Source organism: Diabrotica virgifera, chromosome 6 (assembly GCF_917563875.1).
Source record: "Diabrotica virgifera virgifera chromosome 6, PGI_DIABVI_V3a".
In the NCBI taxonomy this organism is placed as follows: Eukaryota; Metazoa; Arthropoda; class Insecta; order Coleoptera; family Chrysomelidae; genus Diabrotica; species Diabrotica virgifera.
In genome coordinates this window covers 134,183,434-134,206,352 of record NC_065448.1, presented here as the reverse complement: position 1 = coordinate 134,206,352, position 22,919 = coordinate 134,183,434, and the positions used below count along the sequence as shown (strand labels likewise).

The following is a 22,919-nucleotide window of genomic DNA, read 5'->3' as shown; positions in this document are numbered from 1 at the left end:
TTCCGTCCACACCGTACTTATGCTCATAAATTTTATTTCTTTTTATTATAACTATCAGATAGCTTCATTATTCTTCTTTCATGCTCAAATTGAAAAATTTCATTTTAAAGAATTATATTAAAATAACACAAAAGCGCTTCGCCGAAGGCTAGTATACAATGTGCCAATGATTGTGAGAAGGGCGACTTTAGCGTTATAAATAAAAAAATAAAAAATTATAATAGTTATTTATGAAACAGTTCGGGAAGTATGCTTTTTGCGAACGCACGCGATATTTAGAGCTACGAGCGACAGCGGTGCGAGTGCTATACATCGCGTAAGTTCGCAAAAAGTACTTCACGCACAATTTCATATAATATTTTATCTACTCTACCATAAACAAATAAAAAAACTATAACTCTTTGTCACTGGAATTCATTTCTATTCTACAATTTTTAGAACTTTGACATTTAAAAATTCTAACTTCTTTCAAACCACAAAACTGTCAAAACTTTTGTCGTAATTTATTGCTCATTATGTCATCACCATGACAACGCGAAAGTTAAGGCTATTTGATTATATGAAAGTATGTTAAAAACAGTGCGGAAAAGTAAGTCCCATTTAATAGTTATTTATGATATAAGTGTTAAAAGTACACGTTTAAGGCACGCATGTGAAAGTTTGCAGAATGAGCGACAGCGAGTTCTGCAATTCAGGTGAGTGCCTTAAAAATGTACTTTTTAACACGCATATCATGCAATATTTTTTCTACAAACGTAATTACAGGACAATATCTACAAAAACTTTTACTTGAACTTGACTGACATTCCATTTTTATATTTTTTTGACATTACATCAAAATTGCCTATAGGGTCAATACGAACTGCTGTGCCTTAAAAATTTGAAAGCACTAGTGTCTTAAAGTAGCATTTTTAACGCTCGTATGGAGTGCTAAAATTTGCATTTTTAACACGGTTGTAGAAAACTGCTATCTATAATGACAGTTTTCACAAACTAAAAACTTACACATAATATGACATAGAGTAGATAAAAGGTATATATTTAATTTTAGAAAAAGCATTATATAAGCTTTTTTGTGTAAAATTTTCTGAATTTTTTAATTTCAACAGTCAGTTTTTTCTAAGATTTGTATTTTCTTAGTTATTTTAAAAAAACAATTAATTTCGTAGTTCATTTGTTTAATAAAAAATGAAGCACCCACTTCTGGAGTAAAACTGTTTGATATGTTGTTTATTAAACACTTCTTAATCAAATTACAAAAAGTTCTATCTTGTTTGATTTTGCCGAATGTAACGGTCCACCCGTTATATTATCATTTTTAGCGCTGTAATTATTTTTAAAAAAATAATTATTTTCTCTTGACCTCCCATTTAAATTCTTTAATTTATCGTAAAGGACTTCTCATGTGACGTCACACTGTACGGAACATAGTTGTTGAACCGTTCCTTGTCGTTTAATTCGTGTTCCGTGAGAGTTTGACGTTTTCCTCGCTGACTGTGGGAGGAATGAGAGGCACTTGGCCGGTGGCTGCGAGGTTGACAGGTTGGTGTTGGTGGTTAGTACCGTAAATGGCGGTTAATTTCTTCGAAATTAATTTTTATTTCAACTAAGTTTGGAAGTATAGTAAAAAGTTACCACCACTTGTTTCCTGGAGTACGGGTTTCCTGGAGTAAGGATGGGAGTACCATCAGTGGAAGAGGAATAAAAAAATTAACCGGTAAATCGTTTTTTCTACTAATGTTTTTTAGTTAACCTTGAATATATGAAATAGTTGGTTCATTGTTAAATGTTCTTAGCCAGTCCCTTAGGTGAAGGATGTAGATTATTTCGATCTTTATATTATCTTTATATCGATCTTTATATTAATGGGGTTTTTGGTTTTACATAACCAAACATTTTTGAAGTCCTCAAATTAATATTGGAAATAATTACCATTTCTCTGTACGTTTTAAACCGATTGAACATCCAATATATCTATAAATTTTCATTTCCAATATATCTATAAATTGTCATGTAACTATCTTTGTCTGGTTCAATACCATTTCATTAAGGTATATAAAATGTATGTAGATGGCTATTACTATCTTAATCTCATGTTATTTCAGATAAGTCATATTTTATATTCCTATTTCAAATGCAATGCCATTATTTGTTCATGTTTTCAAACTCAAAATAGTTCAAGGTTACCTGAGATTAGTTTTTGTTCCATTTTTAATGGTTGGTTTTTTTATGTTATTGCTTCTAAAAAGTTTTCCTCGATTATTTCTTCTTCTCTTTACTTTTGTTTACCGGTTTATATGAGAAATCAAACGAAGTATATGTTTTTAGCCATTTGGAAGAAAACTAACCCTCATGTGATGTCGTACCCACCTTGACTACCTAGGGAAGCCACCTTGACCTTATTGCAGCTACCGCCAAGTCAAACTGGGAGTATGTTTTGGGAACAAGCTTTTTGGGGGACATTCCAGCTCCTTTTCGTCCTGCCACCTGGGCCTACGGGGGGGCATGGAGGTGCATCATAGTGATGCTCATTTTCTAGGATGCAACCGCAACCTCGTTTGGGAACATTTAGTGAGGAGTTTTAGTAACTATTGGTTTTTTTTATATTTCAGACTATCTGTTAAATACACTATGTTTTTTTTCCAGATTTAGGTTACCTCTGTTTTTTTTGACATATGTATTTGTATATTAGATTATTTGGTTCCCAAACTTTGTATCTACGGTAACTTCTTGTGCACAGGAATAAGCCTAGAGAAAATTAGGTTTTTAATACTTTATTATTGCTTTGATATTGGTTTATGTAATTCGGGTAAATTTATTTTGTAACATTACTTGCTTGTTTCCCAAATATTGTATTTATTCGCTTTATTTCGTTTGTTCGGTTACTTCGTCGTTACTTTATTTCATTGCATTTGCTCGGTTAATTTAGGTCATTTTGTCGGTATTTTTCTTAACTTCACTTCTATAACGTTTATTCATTTGTATATTTAATTTTGCTTTATTCAGTATTGTATTTTCTCTTAGTGAGGCTTGGGCCTATTTATTTGTATTATTTTCATCTTCGTCGGTTTCCTTTAGTTGTACGTAGCAGGCGTACTATAACCATTTGGTAGAAGACTTATGTAATTTTGTACCCTATATGTTAGTGAGAGGTACTTATACCTGTAATTTTCTAACAGATAACATTATTGTTGTTATCTTAGAGATAACTTTTTGTATAACTTATGTCATTTTAGAGTCACAGCATAATATGAACTTGCTTAACTCAGAGATTGTTAAAAATCTGGTAGTTATTTTTAATAAATATGTTTATTTATTTTGTATATCGATGGCCTAACTGTAATAACCCGTATCTGAAAAAAGTGAATTTTACAGGAGAGACAAAATATGATTTTAAACAAAAAAATGAATGAACACAAGACTTTTTTCTTGACCTTAAAATGAATAGTTTAATTTTTTAGTAAATAAAAGTTGAAAAAGTACATTTTGCAGTATTTTGAGTTTTTTCCTGTAGATACGGGGTATTGTCAAAAATGTTGTAACATAAATTTTAGATACGGGATTTTAGTATTAATTTAACAGGTAGTAAAAACAAAACAAAAATTGGTACAAAACAAGTTTATTAGAAGTTACAATGTTACAAACATAAATGTAAAGTAAAATAGTAAAAAAATATGTAACTAAAACTTTAAAGGAAAATTAGGTTTAATAACTTTCTCAAAACAAGTAACTAAACTAAAAACTTTTAAGATGTCTACCTAAATCTTGTTATCTTTGGGTAAATTGTTGTAAAACATGTGACAGTCGGTAGGTAAAAGTACCTTAAGGTCTTGTAAATGAGTATATATATATATATATATATATATATATATATATCACTCTTTATACTGTCTTTGGTTATGTAAGTTAGGGTACGACGATATTTCTAGACCTTTGGGATTGACAGTCCGTACTGGTAATGGCTTAAAATCGTCTTTGAAATTAGTTTTGAACAAAAATTTTTTTTTTCTCTGGATCGTATATTAATACCCTGAGATCTGTGACGGTCGGATCGTTCTTCATCTTTCCAGGTCGAATACTTCCATACGCAAGTTCGCAGGATGCATAGTTTTTAAAAAATGTATGAGTAAGCATCTGCGCTTTAAACGGAGCTGGTTTTATCCGCGCTTCTTCAGTACATGTTATATAATCGTGTGGAAGAAAAATTTTACGAATTTTAAGTTTCATCTCTATTAGATGATGCACACTATCACACTCCATCTGGGTGTGCCCTTTCTCAAGATATTTCTGAATAATAATTTGGCCACTTTTTATAAAAAGATTTAGAAGCGCGTTGGAAAGTGTAGAGTTTCTGTTCTGGTAGCAGCACCCATCAGACCAGAGAATAACAGGTAATTTTCGGTCATTACAGTTTTCTTCAATATGGTGTATAATGATGGAAGCAAAAGTAGATGCACACAGATCTCCTTCTGTTTCATCCCACCAATAATTAGAGGCTTCATGATTTTTTAAGTTATACATAGTGAAGTTGTGAACTGTTAGTTTCTTTTTATAATATATGGCACTTGCGTTTAAGACGGGGCAGCTTTTTACAGCTTGAAGGTCCATTGTAAAAGTGTAATTTTTGTGGTTGATGGCATCTCCTTTATCTTTGGCTTTCTCTTCCCTTGCTAGATTTTTTCTCTCTAGGTGTGATGCGTAAGCAAACTGGTCGATATTCTTAACTTAAAATGCGCTACAGGTATCACACCAGTCTTTTTTTGGCTGGTACAAACTTAGATTTAAGTCGCAAAATATTTGGTCAAAAATAGCATACGATAATTTTTCCAGACTGTTATTATCACAGTGCTTTAAATACTCTCTATATAATTGAGCTTTGGTCTGAAAAATTGTCTCTAAATATTTTTTCTTTGTGTCCTTGCGACAATAATAAGAGGCCATCTTAGGTAGCATGTTAATCCAATCAACCAGACAATTTCTTTTTCCTTTATTAAAATTTATTTGATCTTCTTTGATCCGCACTTGTGTTTGAGTTTTCTTCTCTTATACAAATAAGCCCATACTCTGTCTTTTTTAACCAATCATGAACCATGTCTTCTTTTAAATCGAACGTATTCAAGAACATTTTCTTGCAGACTCTCTTTTTTTCATTAGTTTTGTTCCTTAAATAATAGTAATAGGTTCCACTTCCTCTTGATGGTTCTTCTCCCTTCGATGACCTTTTTGTTTTTGTGTATTCGATGTTACCTGTTATGTATGTCTTCTTTTCTTGCCAGTCCATTTTGCTCCAAAAGGTACGGAACATAAGATTCCTCTCTTTCTCCGAGAAGGACGCACAGAAATGCTTTGTAGACTTCGTACATGCTAAAGATACACACCTGTCTCTTATCTTTCTCTCTGGTCGCTTTATTCCGTAGGATATTTTACGATCCTTATTTCTTTGGAAACCAGCGTATTCCACTCCATGCATTCTTCTAAATCTTGTTGCCCTCCTGTTCCAGTTTTCCACATCTGCTCATGTACGACATGTATGCTCATGTGCGACTTCACCGAGGACTTCATCTTGAAATATTTGCTGTTGAACGTTGCTCAGCAAAATGGAGATATTTTCAGTATCGTGCCAATCAGTAGTATCTCGAAAATCTCCTTCTATCGGTATTAGGGTCCCATCTGTGGCGCTTACTTTATAGACTTCACTGAACTCAGTGAATACAGCAGTTTCAGAAACTTGCTTGGTACTGCTAGAAGGCTGTTGATTATTATTTTCTTTTCGATTTAAAACCATAGACAAAATTATGTGTGATCGAGTTGCCTGCATCTGAAAAAAAAACATAATTAAGATAACTTAATCTTATAGAGATTGTAAAAGATATGAGCACAAATAAATACTTTAATGGATAATAAGGCAAGTCAAAACGAAAAAAATTTGATAAAACATAGGGGTAATAAATCTCTTATTTGTACTAATATACTCGGTTCGCTAAACGCAGACACAACTGGATAGTGATTTTAGTAAGTAATTTTGCGAATTTGGTAAAATTGGCAAAAACATAGTTACAGTTAATAATTACTAAATAGTTAGTAATTTTTCCAATTTCAGCACAATTGGCCAAAAACAAAAAAAAATACTTACTAAAATCACTAGCCAGTTGTGTCTGAGTTTAGCGAACCGACTATAATATCTATTACAACCTGTATACCTAACTGAGGTTTTTGTTTTTAAATTTTTCTCAGTGTAGACTAGATTCATATTAAAAACAGTACCTTTACACACAATATCAAACAAGCGAAATCTCTATTTCGCCTTTTAATTTCCGTTTTTTAATAAACTAATATCAAAGAATTTAAATTTTGATGCCACGTAACGCACAATATTATAATAATAGCCCGTGTCTACTAAAAATTAGTATGCAAATCTGTTCACAACAAGCAGTCAATATCCCGTATCGTAAGGTCTCACAATATTAGACTCTTTTATCAAGTTATAATATCCTAGGTTAATTATAATTTATAAAAATACCAGTAGAAATATATTTTTATTAAAAATAGTGGTAAAACTTACCTTTGAAATATAATTAATTCACTGAACAGCTAAATAAAATCACACACGTGTAGGTTGTAGAAGAATGCAATGTACAACTGACAGATACGGGATATTTTTATGCGCATGTCTTCTCATAAGCAATACGGGATATTAAATAAAAGCAATTTCCAAGGCTTTCTTATTTTTTGTATGATACAGGGTTCTGACACAACATGCTAGGCAACCCAACAAACCTAATGCAGTGAAACTCTCAAAATCTCAAAATTGTCAGATACGGGGTATTGCAGTTAGGCCATCGATATCATTTATTTTTATTATTCCTTTATGTTCATTATTACAGGTTTGATATATTTAATATCTGACAGCAGTATAAGATACCTGGGAAAATGATCGAAGATCATTTTCATGGCGCCCATGATTTGTTAGATTTATTTATCTTGTTCGTCTTTAGAAATTATTCATCTTCATTCCTCTTCAGTACATTATTCTTATTTTATTATTTCATCTTTTAGTCATCATTACTATCTATATAGAGCTACTGTTCTTCGACAGGCATGCAAACGAGCCGTATCCATCCTTGAGTGTCAAGTTGCTCTCTTGCATCTATAGCTAGCCAACTCTATTCAGTTTGCCTCTGTCTCTTCCCACGTCTACTTATTATCCCTTCTAATTCCCCTTTCTTCAGTACTACTGCAAAGTAGTATTTTGTATTTTTTCCTATTGCGGCTTCTCAACGTAGAAGCCACTTCACCTTTCTCTTTTCATCCCAACTATTTAGTTACTTAGTCTTTTTTTTTCCTTACTTCTGTTGGAGTATATCTTTCTTTTTACTTTCACTCCAACAGAAGTTTTCTTATTTTTGTTACACTGGCTGCCCAATGCGTGGTGCCAACCGTTTATGGTTTTAAGACAGTAGTTCTTTTAGTTCATTTTTATTTTATTGGAATTTTTGTATTATTAACTTTTTGATATCTTTGTATACATGTTACTTCTGATTTATTTTTGGTCTTTAAAATTTTATTATACTAAACAGGTAGACTTATACTGCTTTTGGTTTTGATTAGTTTATTTCGATACCTCATTTTTAGTTTTAGTGGTACAGCTCATATGTTAGTTTGGATTTTGTATTTTTATTGGAAACTTATTTATGTATTTAGATTGAGTATACATAACTGACATTATGTTCTATTAGTTAAATTTTTAGTCCTTCTACCAATGGTAGTATGTTTGCACGTACAATTAATTATTGACTATATGCATATATTTTTTTTCTAGTATGGTTATATTTTACACCTAACTAGAAATTATTTTCAGGATTTAGGTACTTTATTTACTATATTGATTTGATTTTTATATATTTTACTGGCATTTTTGATTTGTTGGTGTGTCGCTAATATTTTCTCCATATGTATATTTGTCTTACAAACTTTAGAGTATATTTTATATTTGTTATTTTTGATATTTGGGTTGTTTGGTAAGACAGGCACACACCACAAAGCACAATCAGTCCAGAACATTAGTTTCTACACATGATACGTTGAATTCGCATGGTTCGGATGATTACAGATGGTCATCCAAATTATTTTTCTTTAATTGGTAGTGTTAAACATAACAATTATAATTATTGTATAGTAAAGTAGTTCCATTATCCATCTCACCTTCTAGTTTGTTAATGTTGATAATAATATTATACCAGTGTGGGTACCATAATATAATGCTTATATAAATCAGATGCTTTGGGTTGAGATGTAAATATAAATTTTTTGTTAGCTAAGAAGCATTGATAATAGTCCTTATTTGTCTATTAAGTTTTAGAACAATACTCAGAAGAAGATTGACTTAACAGTGGTTGAGCCAATCTCTTCTTTGGTTTGCCTTTAGCTCAATTTTTATTGTTATATTTTAATCTAATGTTTTTAATCATCAGGTAGTGCAGGTACCTACATTACTCGATTTTATCTTTTGGCTTTGTTGTCGATGACTTTTAATTTATTATTTATTAATTTAATTATTATGTAGTACTCTCGTTTATGAGCTTATCATTTTGTTGCATTATTAATGGTGCACTTTTCAATATGTAAGCTCAGACAAGTACGTTGGTTTAATATTGATATTTTGTATGGAACTATGGAACTTATCATAATGTACACTACTATATCTCAGTTTATGTGTTATATTTTGAATATTTGATTACTTACTATCTTTTTAAATTATTTCTATATCTTGTTCTTGGATTTGCCATAGTGGAAAGATGTTGTGGTTTATAATTTGTTATTGGGTTACTCTATTAACATTTGTCTCCAATATCTTAAACACTTTATAATAATTTATATCCTTATATCCTACACACTATGATTCTGGAATTAGTTTGGAAGTTTGAGGTATGTACGGATTCTTAAGTCTCTAAGTCTGAATGTATGCATGGTATGTGGTTGTATGCATAATGTATGTATGTATGGATGATGTATGTAGGTATGGATAATGTATGTATGTATGAATGAGATAGGTATGTATGGATGATGTATGTATTGATTTCTTCTTTTGGACTAGGTTGTCATTACTCTGTTGATACTCTGATTTGTGAATGCGTGGGTTCGAGGTTGTTGCTCAGCAACTGATCACTGCTGTTCGATTGACTTCGTGATCTATGTCTTTCATGGCTGAGTACGCAGATGTTTTTTTTAATCATAATATTTCTGGTCAGGAAATGTTGGCCACATTTCCTAACCATTCTTCTGTAATTAGTCCAATTATTCCAGTTACATTTTTACCATTAGATAGGGAAGTATTTAGTTCATATTAGGTCTTTTACTTCATAGTATGTTCGTACTTTGATAGTTGATGGATAAACATGGATAAATATCTTGCGCACTTGTTTATAAATCAATGCTTAGGCCATCCCTATATGTACACAGTAGGTTCGTTAACTCAGTATTTGGAGTATTTAGACAAATGAGTTGTTCTTCAGACCTATATTCCCACTTCTTTCCTTAGGCATTAGTTTTGTTATTCAGATTCTGGAACCTTTCCTGAATAATTCCACGTATGTGAGAACGCATGAATTTGCAGTTTTAATTAAAATTGGTTGCTTGTTCTCGACATTTTTTGCCTATCACTTATCATAGTGTCATAGAACTTATGAGTTCATCATTTATTCTTTTTCTTTCTTACTTATTCTTACATTATTAGTACCTTATCTGAGTCTGGTTATTCTCATACATCTGTTGTAGCAACATGCTATAGTTCGCGAATACCAGCATAAATTAGTTTATGTATTTTCTAGAATATTTTAGTCAATACACTTTAGGTATTTATCTTACTTTTGATTTAGTTTGGTTACATCTCTGTTACTTAGTCTGTTGGTAATTTTTTTTTGTGACTTATTTTGATTACTTAGTTTGGATAGGTTCATATTAGCGGATGAGGGTGTATGTAGACCTAATTTATTTATTTTGTTCAGTATTAGTTACCATTGGATCCAATAATTTAGTTTATTTAGTATTAGTAAGAATTGGTCCATAAATTTGCCTGATCGTTCTTCTTTGGATATACTCCTATATAAATCTGGTGTCCATTGATAGTCCGATTCTGGATAAGTGTCCGATTCTTCATTTATTTTGTGTATTTGGTGGGATAGGTTCGTATTACCGGATGTGGGTGTACGTAGACCTGATCTGTTTATGTGGATTAGTATTGGTGTGAATTGGTCCATAAATTTGCCTGGTCGTTCTTCTTTGGATATGCCTTTTATGAATCTGGTGTCCACTGATAGTTCGACTTTGGATTAAGTGTCCGATTCCACATTTATTTTGGTTATTGAGTTTTGGATTCCTTTGGTATGTTATTATTGGTATTATTTGGCATTAGTGAGAGTTGTTCCATAAATCTTCCTGATTGTTCTTCTCTGGATATACTATTATGAATCTGGTGTCCATTGTTAGTTCAATTTTGGATTAAGTGTTCAATTCTTTACTTATTTTAGTTACTGATTTTTTTTTAAATTCACTTTGATATATTTACTTGTGATATGGTTCGAATTGGCTCACACCTTTTCCTGGTTGTTCCGTCCTTGGATATATCCTTTATAAATCTGATGTCCATGGATAGTTCAATTTTGGTTTTAGTGCCCAATTCGACACTCAGTTATTATTATGAACTTAAGTACAATATTTAGTTTTGTTTTGACTTTTGAGCAATATATGTTAATATTTGGTAGCAGAGAGTAACATAGTAACATTTTAGTATGAGTTTGAGTCATGTATTGATTTATTTTTCCTTGACCATTAGTTTATATTTAGAAGTCATCTTGCGAATCAACGTGGATTGTTAGACTATTGTAAATTTAGTTGTTAATATTTTGAAGTTTAAAAAAAAAAAAATTTTTTTTGGTTAAAAAAAAATTTTTTTTTCCCGAGTAGGAGGGGATTGTAACGGTCCACCCGTTATATTATCATTTTTAGCGCTGTAATTATTTTTAAAAAAATAATTATTTTCTCTTGACCTCCCATTTAAATTCTTTAATTTATCGTAAAGGACTTCTCATGTGACGTCACACTGTACGGAACATAGTTGTTGAACCGTTCCTTGTCGTTTAATTCGTGTTCCGTGAGAGTTTGACGTTTTCCTCGCTGACTGTGGGAGGAATGAGAGGCACTTGGCCGGTGGCTGCGAGGTTGACAGGTTGGTGTTGGTGGTTAGTACCGTAAATGGCGGTTAATTTCTTCGAAATTAATTTTTATTTCAACTAAGTTTGGAAGTATAGTAAAAAGTTACCACCACTTGTTTCCTGGAGTACGGGTTTCCTGGAGTAAGGATGGGAGTACCATCAGTGGAAGAGGAATAAAAAAATTAACCGGTAAATCGTTTTTTCTACTAATGTTTTTTAGTTAACCTTGAATATATGAAATAGTTGGTTCATTGTTAAATGTTCTTAGCCAGTCCCTTAGGTGAAGGATGTAGATTATTTCGATCTTTATATTATCTTTATATCGATCTTTATATTAATGGGGTTTTTGGTTTTACATAACCAAACATTTTTGAAGTCCTCAAATTAATATTGGAAATACTTACCATTTCTCTGTACGTTTTAAACCGATTGAACATCCAATATATCTATAAATTTTCATTTCCAATATATCTATAAATTGTCATGTAACTATCTTTGTCTGGTTCAATACCATTTCATTAAGGTATATAAAATGTATGTAGATGGCTATTACTATCTTAATCTCATGTTATTTCAGATAAGTCATATTTTATATTCCTATTTCAAATGCAATGCCATTATTTGTTCATGTTTTCAAACTCAAAATAGTTCAAGGTTACCTGAGATTAGTTTTTGTTCCATTTTTAATGGTTGGTTTTTTTATGTTATTGCTTCTAAAAAGTTTTCCTCGATTATTTCTTCTTCTCTTTACTTTTGTTTACCGGTTTATATGAGAAATCAAACGAAGTATATGTTTTTAGCCATTTGGAAGAAAACTAACCCTCATGTGATGTCGTACCCACCTTGACTACCTAGGGAAGCCACCTTGACCTTATTGCAGCTACCGCCAAGTCAAACTGGGAGTATGTTTTGGGAACAAGCTTTTTGGGGGACATTCCAGCTCCTTTTCGTCCTGCCACCTGGGCCTACGGGGGGGCATGGAGGTGCATCATAGTGATGCTCATTTTCTAGGATGCAACCGCAACCTCGTTTGGGAACATTTAGTGAGGAGTTTTAGTAACTATTGGTTTTTTTTATATTTCAGACTATCTGTTAAATACACTATGTTTTTTTTCCAGATTTAGGTTACCTCTGTTTTTTTTGACATATGTATTTGTATATTAGATTATTTGGTTCCCAAACTTTGTATCTACGGTAACTTCTTGTGCACAGGAATAAGCCTAGAGAAAATTAGGTTTTTAATACTTTATTATTGCTTTGATATTGGTTTATGTAATTCGGGTAAATTTATTTTGTAACATTACTTGCTTGTTTCCCAAATATTGTATTTATTCGCTTTATTTCGTTTGTTCGGTTACTTCGTCGTTACTTTATTTCATTGCATTTGCTCGGTTAATTTAGGTCATTTTGTCGGTATTTTTCTTAACTTCACTTCTATAACGTTTATTCATTTGTATATTTAATTTTGCTTTATTCAGTATTGTATTTTCTCTTAGTGAGGCTTGGGCCTATTTATTTGTATTATTTTCATCTTCGTCGGTTTCCTTTAGTTGTACGTAGCAGGCGTACTATAACCATTTGGTAGAAGACTTATGTAATTTTGTACCCTATATGTTAGTGAGAGGTACTTATACCTGTAATTTTCTAACAGATAACATTATTGTTGTTATCTTAGAGATAACTTTTTGTATAACTTATGTCATTTTAGAGTCACAGCATAATATGAACTTGCTTAACTCAGAGATTGTTAAAAATCTGGTAGTTATTTTTAATAAATATGTTTATTTATTTTGTATATCATTTATTTTTATTATTCCTTTATGTTCATTATTACAGGTTTGATATATTTAATATCTGACAGCAGTATAAGATACCTGGGAAAATGATCGAAGATCATTTTCATGGCGCCCATGATTTGTTAGATTTATTTATCTTGTTCGTCTTTAGAAATTATTCATCTTCATTCCTCTTCAGTACATTATTCTTATTTTATTATTTCATCTTTTAGTCATCATTACTATCTATATAGAGCTACTGTTCTTCGACAGGCATGCAAACGAGCCGTATCCATCCTTGAGTGTCAAGTTGCTCTCTTGCATCTATAGCTAGCCAACTCTATTCAGTTTGCCTCTGTCTCTTCCCACGTCTACTTATTATCCCTTCTAATTCCCCTTTCTTCAGTACTACTGCAAAGTAGTATTTTGTATTTTTTCCTATTGCGGCTTCTCAACGTAGAAGCCACTTCACCTTTCTCTTTTCATCCCAACTATTTAGTTACTTAGTCTTTTTTTTTCCTTACTTCTGTTGGAGTATATCTTTCTTTTTACTTTCACTCCAACAGAAGTTTTCTTATTTTTGTTACACGAAGTCAAACTGAACTGTGGAGCATGACAACAAATCTTCTTATAAGGTTTCTTCTAACTAGAACATTCCCAGTTTTGTTAGAGTTTTTTTAATCACAGAAGATAACAAATCTCTTCATGTTTCTAAATTTTCTTCGTTGTTGGTAAAAGTTAAGAGCTTTAATTTTAAAAATTCTTTTATCTAAAAAAATGAACTCCCTATGAGGTATTATTTTTTATAAAATTTATCTCCTTCTGTTATTTTGATTTGATTTGATTTTTCTTATTTATAACAGATGGGAGAATAGGAAGGTGCATGCTCGTAATAAGACTGAGAAGGAAAAAATACATGAATTCGAAATAAGACAAATTCAAGAAGTAGTAAATCGCATCATTACTTTAAAATAGAGACAAATGGGAATATGTAGAAAACAGGTTACTATCTACGACTAGCCGAGAGAAAATGAGGGAGATCAACAGCAAAATATACAAAAATGTCATAACTAGACGGTGTTGGAATGTCTTTGATGAAGATTATGTTAGAGCATGACAATTTTTAAAACCTTTTGAGGGGTACATATCCAGGAATAGAATACTTAACACATTGAACGAAACGTGAGTAGTATTTAACTCACACACTGTTTGGCCCAGACGTTCTGTGAGTTAAATATAATTCACATTAACATTGAGATTCTGAACGTGGACCCTGAAGGCAAAAACAAAAAATTTTAGGGTAGCGGTTAATGTGTTAAGATGCTGGAGAATGTAGATATAAACATCAGTCAGTCTGTTTTGGTATACGACAGAATTGAAATTGCTCACGCTCTGTCTCAATCTCTGTTGTAGTTTTACTGATATATATATATATATATATATATATATATATATATATATATATATATATATATATATAATCATAATATTGCTACAAAAAGACAAAATGTTCTAGGTACTATTTTTTGTGTGAATTGTGGGTGTATTGTATATAATATTAATGTGAGAATTTGTGTCCCACCCAATAATAAGTTGTCTGTTCTTGTGGTTGTACCAGCTGGTGAGATTTTTAACTTCGTCTTGTGGGTGGCTATCTTCATCTTTGTAATTGGGAAAGTAAGCAGAGACTATTATAACATACCTTTTAACCTTTTACCTCGTTCAGTGGGAGTTTTCCCTTTCGCTGTTGTAATTTTTTTGAAGACGAACTTCAGAAGAGAAATAATATATCTTAACTAAGTCTTGAATGAAACCTCAATTATTTTACTATTTATAATTATTATGTCGATATTTATAAAAGCTCTTGCGTAATATTTTAATACAAAGTAAGGTTTGCTAACACTTTTTTTAATATATGAATAATTAATATATTTCCTACACTGGATTTTGGATTCGTTTTGTGAAAAAATATATTCTTTGTGGAAAAATTATAGTAAAAAACTCGTTTGATAAGCCTATTTCGCACTCGTTTCGTTCGCTTGTGACAGTAACAACATCAATCTTTCATAATAGGCATGGAATTTAATGGTATATCTTGGAGACAATAATGACTTTCCTTAATTAAATTAAATTACCTTTTTTGATGAAAATAATGAAATTTCTTGATAATTCGTGTAAACTAGTAACATGGTAATTGCCACTTTATGAGGCTTTTTTACCATTTTCACAAAGAAGATAGTGAAGGCGAGTATATCTTAAGTATAAAAACATTACATTACAAGCATCACCTTGAAGAGTCATTCATTTTTCACTCCTGCCTTTTTTCAATCAGATAAATAATCATGAAATCAATTACAATAATATCTAATAATTATAACGTACTTAATTACAAACTTACTTTAACAAAGAATCGCAAATTTACAGTTTCATAACTAGGATCCTTGCATAATTTTTTATACAATTAAAGATAGTTAAATAGATAATTTAATTGTACAAGTAATAGTACATCCGAGTAAGATACCAATGATACAATCTCATGATTTACGGCAATCATTTCCCTCCTGGCAAACACATCCAACACAAAAATTTATTCGTAAACATTTATAACATAAACAGCAGTGTTTACTTCAAGCTTACTGAAGATTTTACTAAAGTAATTCAGTTCCTTAAAAAATTAATGGAAATAAGTTTTTTAGTCAATAATAGACAATGTTTCACTAGATCAAATATCATCTTGGAAAGATAATACTTGATAGATTAGAAAATGTAGTTGGTACGAATTTTTTTTTAAAGGTGGTTGAATTTCTTTCATTACCTCATCCTTTTCATACCAAATTTCATCCTTTTTTTGTGGCCACTTCCAATCATTCCCATAGTTTTACATTGTGCTGATTAAAACCTTGCCATTTTTTTCGTCAGTAATTATTCCTGGGAAAAACTTACTTTCGTACTGTGCAATTACGTATGTAGATACTTTGTCCGCAGTACATATGTCAAGAGGGTTCTCTTCAACTACATTCTGTATATTTTTGGCCTCCTCACAGACAGGTTCCTCCCCTGATTCTTGTGTGAGATTGGTCTTTTCTAACCCGTTTCCAATTACTTGTTTTACATCTTCAGGGGCCTTTACATTACTCACGGAAACTGTTTTGTTTATTAGTTCGGTTTTTTTTAGTCTCTTTAGATTTTATCTTAATTCCATTTTTCCTAGAAGTTTTTTTTAGATTCTCTTCTTTACAGGCTCTTTTCGCCGCTTTGTCTTGCTTCTTTTTTTTTCTTTTTTTTCCATTTCAAGTTCTTTTTCTTTTTCTTTAGCCACCGCAAGTTACAACCATGTATTACATGTTAGCACAGAAGGTAAGATTTCACGCTTTCTGGTTTTCTTGGAAATGTTTTCGTCACTGGGATAAATTAGAATGTTACTTAATAGGCCTACAGGCCTTCTTTTCGGAGTATAGACAATGGTAGTACCAACAGATGAAGTCATTAAGTCAACATTTGAAGGTATAGGCGAGTCCGTCAATTTATTAATAACACTGCTATTTTCCAATAGATCCATCGATTCACTGTCCATAACCACATCAGAATTTTTTGCTAACTCTTTATCTATTAACATTTCTGTAGCATTGTCTATGAAACTGCTTTCTTTAAAGGAAGGATTATTATACTCTGGAAAGTCAAATTCTACAATATTAGAGACTGTTGGAGTTGATGTTAGTACATTATTATCTTCCACTTCAATTACAATGGAATTGTCTACCATATAATGGTTAGGAATTTCCTCAGCCGACAATTTGCTGACACTCTCAATAGGGTCATGTAATAAATCTTCTTCGTTTTTAAACTGTACCCATATATTGTACAATGATTCATCAAAAGCATCGTATTTGGACTGTTTGAATTGTTTTAAAACGTCGGAATGAATTTTAGACTCCAAATATTTTAAATGTGTCAGACAAGTTTTCGTTTTGCTAGAGACTACTATGGGTTCTTTCTTTAATGTGATTTTAGAATAATCTACGTTATTAGCAGAAAACGGAAAAAGTCCACATGTTTTAAACCCATTTTGTAGAGATTTAGTAAAATCAGTTTCATCCATAATTTTTTGAAGGAGTTGTGGAATGTCATGTTTTTTGACATCTCTGCCGTTGTGAAATCTGTACATTTTTACTTCAGTTTTCCACTTACTTTTTAACGGAAAAAAGAAACTGACATCCAACGGCTGAAGGATGTGTGTCGTATTTGGATGTAAACACACAACTATAATTTTATTCTCAATGCACAATCGACTTAAAGGCAAACTTAAATGCGAGGAATGTCCGTCCAAAAAAACTATAATCGGCAACGCAATATTACTTTCGTGAATAAAAGGAATAAACACATTTGAAAAGTATTCGTAAAAACACTTTGATGTCATCCATCCTTTGGGTGATTTTCCAACTCCCCAGTCTCTTGGAATATTTTTGCAGATCTTCTCAGGAAGCCGATCATATTTAAAAAGTGTAAGGGGTGGTGCCATTTTTGCTGTTATTAAAGTGGTTATATTTTCTTTGTCCGAGGAGGATGAAGTATTGTAAACTGGAAGACCTTTCTCCGCTAAAATTAAACCGCCTTTTGGACATAAATAGAAAGACGTCTCATCCATATTCCAGATTCTTGCCGGATCATCCAAAACATGCTTATCATCTCCAAGTAAATCCAAAGTTTCTTTGAACCAGTTTCGGATTTTTTCTTCAGTAATTAATGATCTGGCTCTATTTATGTATTCAGACTGCTTTAATGAGAGTTCTGGAAATCTACGCATAAATAGATGAAACCACTTCCTCCCAGGAGTATTTGCTTTAAAAGGGGTTTTTAGTTGACTGTCTTCTACCAATTTTTTTATTGAAAAATAAAGGCCTTCTCGACAAATAGGAAAACCCATTTTAGCTGTAGTTTTGATCCAGTGTACCAGCCGATCTTCTATGATCTTCCCTAAAACTGGACTTCTTCCGACTTTGCCTGATGTTTCTGGAGCTCTTCCACTTAACTTATTGCGTATTGTGGAACGGGGTACTTCATACAAATTACATGCTGTACTTACTTTCATTCCACCTCGAATAGCTTCCAATGCATTCTTTACTTGCTGAGGTTCGTATTGAAAAAATGTTCGTTTTGGCCGTTGTCGTACATTATTATTTTTTTTCTTGATTTCAATTTTCTTTTTACTCCGTGCCATTATCTGTAATAATAACAAACATTTATAAATAAATTATTAGTTATATTTTTATGTACTTGATGTTTTACCGGTAACGATATGGTTTCTTATTTGTTTTAAATAAATGTCAATGTATAGTAAATGCATACTCCAGGGTTCTCCATAAAAAAATTATATTTCTGTTTTACAACCCCATTTTGGGATACCTTGATTATTACAAAATATTTTTAAATCATTTTGTTAACGAACGGTCCGTTGCGAGTAAAACACCCTGTAGAGTATAACTGGCTACTATGGGAACATGCGTGTTTTTAAAGTAGTCAGTAAATTATGTCATATCGTCACTTGAAAGTCATAACGACGTAACTGCTTTTTTGCTATTTTACAGGAGAGCAGTTTAAAGTTATCTATGGTTACGTTTATGTTCAGATATCAAAAAGTATGAGTGATAAGTAAATGCAAATATGAATATAAATAGTTAAAGAGTTACTTTAATAGGTTTTATTGTTTTTTAGGCTTTACCTGCTTCCGGCTCCCCCCCACAGACCCCCAAAGCAGATACGTCGTTATGTGTTTTTGTCTTTGAACTTTTCTCAAACACTTACGCCAAAATATTACTTTGTTTTTTTTATTTGCTTTTAATCTTTTGTAGAAGGCTGTTTTTATTATATATTTGCTTAAATACTTCATTGGGGTCATAAAGTAAACATTTAAAAATGTGAATGTTTTTTTAATGAAATTCTAAACTTAGGAATGAAATAGTTCCACAACAAGGATCAGTGTACTTTAAATGATAAAATAACATTATCCTAATATACATTTTGAGGTCAAATTGATCACAGTTACTTTCTTAAATATTACATTTTGAGATCAATTCGATCACAAACACTCTAATTTTGAGCTAATGCTCTGTGCAGTCTCTTTAAATGGGTTTCCTTAAGTATGGGGTAAATTCTTATAAAACAAAACATGTTCCTCATTTCGTATGATTGGAGTTTGTCTGAACAGAGCGATACCAGGTCCTCAAATTTTTCTTTTGACAACACAACTTTTTTATTCTTCAGACTGTTCAGAAGTTTGGGTTTTGTCTTTGGTTCATCGGTTGTTCTTGGAAGGGTGATGCTTCTGTATACTTGAGAGCAATGGCTTGTTTTGAAAAATATTTTTTCTGGCTCTTTCTTTAGCACCAAATACTCAACCATTCATGGCCAGTTGACGCTGCTTCCTTCATCGTCTTGCCTCACACTTAGTACTCTTAGTCCTTAGATTCAAGACAAAAAAGTTATAGGGTTTTTTCATACAGGCAAGTCTGATGGTAGTTGCGATCTGTGATGGAACGTACATGTTACCAGAAGCTGTCAGAGCAGTGTTGATTGCACTGTGCACAGAATCCCCTTCGTTCTGTCCATGATATGGTTCAAAGAATTTTAAGGATAACTTCAAAATTTTTTGGAGGCATTTGTAAAAGCATTGTAGCCATACCTGAATTTTTGTTCTGGCCACTGCAGCCATCTGAATACAAAAACACTTCTTCAACACATCTTTCATCTAATTCTTTTAAAAAGAGGTAAACACAAGTCGAGATCTCTGAAGCAACACGTCTGCTTAAGTTGAAATTTGCAAGTCGTCTATGATAAAATAACTGACTTTCATTTGACACTGGTAGGAGAATTACTTGCTGCAGGTCGAAAGTAGCACTTACAGTCTTACTTACTATCAGAAAACATTTTAGCTTCAGTTTTAAAACTTCTTACGGCTTTTTTTTCTTCGATATAGTTTTGATATTTTTCTTTGAGTTCCTCCTTCTTTTTATCATCTCCAGTTTTGTAAACGATACACAAACTGCACTGGTCTTTTTTTAAATGATAAAATCCCAGGTTGAGTTTGTTGAAAACATCTCTGTAAGTCGTAATACTGCAACGGATTCCTTGAGGCTCGTATTCTTCCAGGAACATAAAAAACATTTTTTTATACTCAACTCAGGGTGCAAGTACTCTTTAGTGGAAGTAGTTCTGCAGTAGTGAGACTCCATCCTTGGAAATCTCTGTATGTGAGCTGTTATAGCTTCACGAATTTTCAAAACACTTTCTTTTAGTTTCTCAGATCGACCACCTCTTTTTTCATCTTCTAAAACACCTGTTTTCTTCTTTTTATCAATTGCAGTGCGTACATTTCTCTCTGTAATTGATAAGGTGTTTAGGAACATTTTTCTACAAACAGAAATTTCGTGGTTTCCTTTCGGTAAATAATACTTAACTGTGTACTTCTTTTTTGACGATTCATTTGAAGTAGTTTTCTTTTCGTTTCTGTTTGTTTTACGTATCTTGCAATATATTCTCTTTTAATTTGTACGTAGATACGTCAGATTTGTAGATACATCACAGTAGAAAATCGTGTAACATTGCTTTGTTTGGAAATACATAATGGAGTATCTTAACTTACGCCACTATGTCTTTTTAAAAAAAGGTCTATCACAAAATTCGTTTCGAGACATAATGGCGTAAGTCAAGATACGCCACTATGACTTTTCAAAAACCTAAAAATTCACAGTTACGTCACAGCATGAAATTTTAATATCACTGTAACAGGTAGAAATACAGCTACGCCGATTAGACTTTTGGATAGAGCTCGCTGAGAACATTATGGATGCACTAAAAACTCAAAAAGCCAATTTTGGCAGTTACGCCGTTATGTCTTTCAAGCGACGATATGACCAAAATTGGATTTAACTGTTCCATTAGTAGCCACTATTAAACAGTTGCTGTGGCCACAAATAGGTCAGAAGTGTTCTAATAGTAGCCAGCAAATGGCCATTAATGGTGTGAATACAAAAATAAGTGTTCCATTTGTGGCCACCCAATTTAATAATGTATCGAGATAAAATAAGGAGTTTAAAAACAGATGAAATCGTAAAGAAATCATACCCAAAACTTAAAATCATACGTTGATCACAAAATTTTAATATTTGGCTTAAATAGAGCTTAAATAAACTTACCTGTTTTCTTACGTATATCGTTAACAGAAGGTCTAATACACAGTGTCACCTACTTCAAGAATAATTAGAAACTAACCTGTAAATCAGAATAAGTCGCAAATTGTAGAGCCATCGTGTTAGAACGAATATAGTCGAAATTCTTCCGATTTCCGTAAAGGCCGTAAACTCGGACCTTATTATATTAGATTATTGGTTTAGGTGGCCACTAACGGTGAAGTGGCCAAAAATGGTGCTGCTACCCTATCAATAAACAAATTGATGTGCCGTAGCGTTTCGGAAAATATAGACTTGACGAACGTCTAAATTTTAACTTTCGTGATGCATTGTTTATTTCTCACCCATAAGCTGAATATTAGCTTTGTTCGCAGAGACAGTTCATGGTTGGTTTCTGACTGATTCGCATGCGCAGCTCCGTTTTCAAGCGCTTGAAAACGGAACTGCGCATGCGAATCAGTCAGAAACCAGTCATGGACAGTTTGCGAACAAAGCTAATGTTTTAGTCGAAAGAATATGATGCTACACTATTACAATAAAAAGTTTACACAAAGTTTACCACATGAACTTGCTTAAACGGATGAATAGATTGGTTTCAAATAAAATAGACATTTTTTATTTGTTATAAATAATCAGGTTCCCGTTTTTAACGTTGGATAAACTTTTTACTGTAATAGTGTAGCATCATATTCTTTCGATTAAAATAATGTTCTTTTGTGGAAAAGAAATAAATCAATGTATTTGAAAAGTTAAAGGTTCAGACGTTGGTCAACTTTATACATTATTATGTAGGTATATCCAGAAACGCAACGGTAATATCAATTTCTTTATGGATTTTTTGAATTCAATTCTGCGCGACAAAATCAATATAGAATTGTGCATTTTATTAATACTTGAATTAACTTTCATGTCATATTTTTTATTTTTTGTTCAACTGATGTTCGATATCCAACCCATAACCCATTGAAAAATTGCCTCAAAAAATGCTAAAATTTTTTCGGCAGTTTTAATAAGAGTAAACAGTAGCGATCAACAGGTAGCAACAAAATATCACTTTGGGAGATAGTATCATAAACTTTGGCAACAGTCGTAATCTTTGACATTATCTAAGATTAATAGTTTGACAATATCATAGTCGCGCTAAATGGAAGTAATAGAAAACGATTTTATTATTAATAAATAGATATTTATAAAAATAAACCAAAATGGGTGAAAATGTTATGTTAAGATAGGTATTTAGAAAGGAATTCGCATGAAATATCTAATAATAAAACAATAATAAATAATCGTTTTTTGTTGTGAAGCAAAACAAATTTCGATTTTCGCATAATTTTGGCACGGTTTTTAATGGACTTTTTCTTGAAAGGTTTCACTTTATTTTTAGTTTGATTTACTTTGTCCATTTTGTTAAACTATTGATAATATTTTTAGAATAAAAAATCCTCCTAAAACTTTATATACTCGCATTAGAATTCGAAATATTTTTACGTAAAATATACTTATCTACCTACATATAACTAAAACTCACAATTAACAACAATATATTCTTTCAAAGAGGCCAACAACTTATACAACAACAAATATATCATAAATTAACTATCAATAAACACTACTTTTCTATGAAACAACAATAACGAATTCTTACATTAACACACTACTGCACTGAACAGATATCGATAAAGATGACAGAACAGATTAGAGAAAATCTGACGCAGGTTTGTCAAAATGACAGTGATAATTCCTCTATG

At 31.9% G+C, this 22,919-nt stretch overlaps 1 protein-coding gene and 1 long non-coding RNA gene across 5 annotated transcripts in view; both read left to right on the top strand.

Moving 5' to 3' along the window:
• The window catches only part of LOC114334656 (dual oxidase maturation factor 1), a 436,984-nt gene that overhangs the window by 292,497 nt on the left and 121,568 nt on the right, over positions 1 to 22,919 (top strand). The gene's annotated exons all lie outside the window — the stretch shown is intronic.
• LOC126886034 (uncharacterized) lies at positions 1,306 to 13,005 on the top strand. Of its 2 annotated transcripts, none has more exons than XR_007698557.1 (2): positions 1,306 to 1,717; positions 12,011 to 13,005. It is a non-coding gene; the product is annotated as an uncharacterized LOC126886034 (long non-coding RNA). The 2 variants fall into 2 exon arrangements; XR_007698556.1 differs by lacking the exon at positions 12,011 to 13,005 and adding an exon at positions 2,329 to 3,323.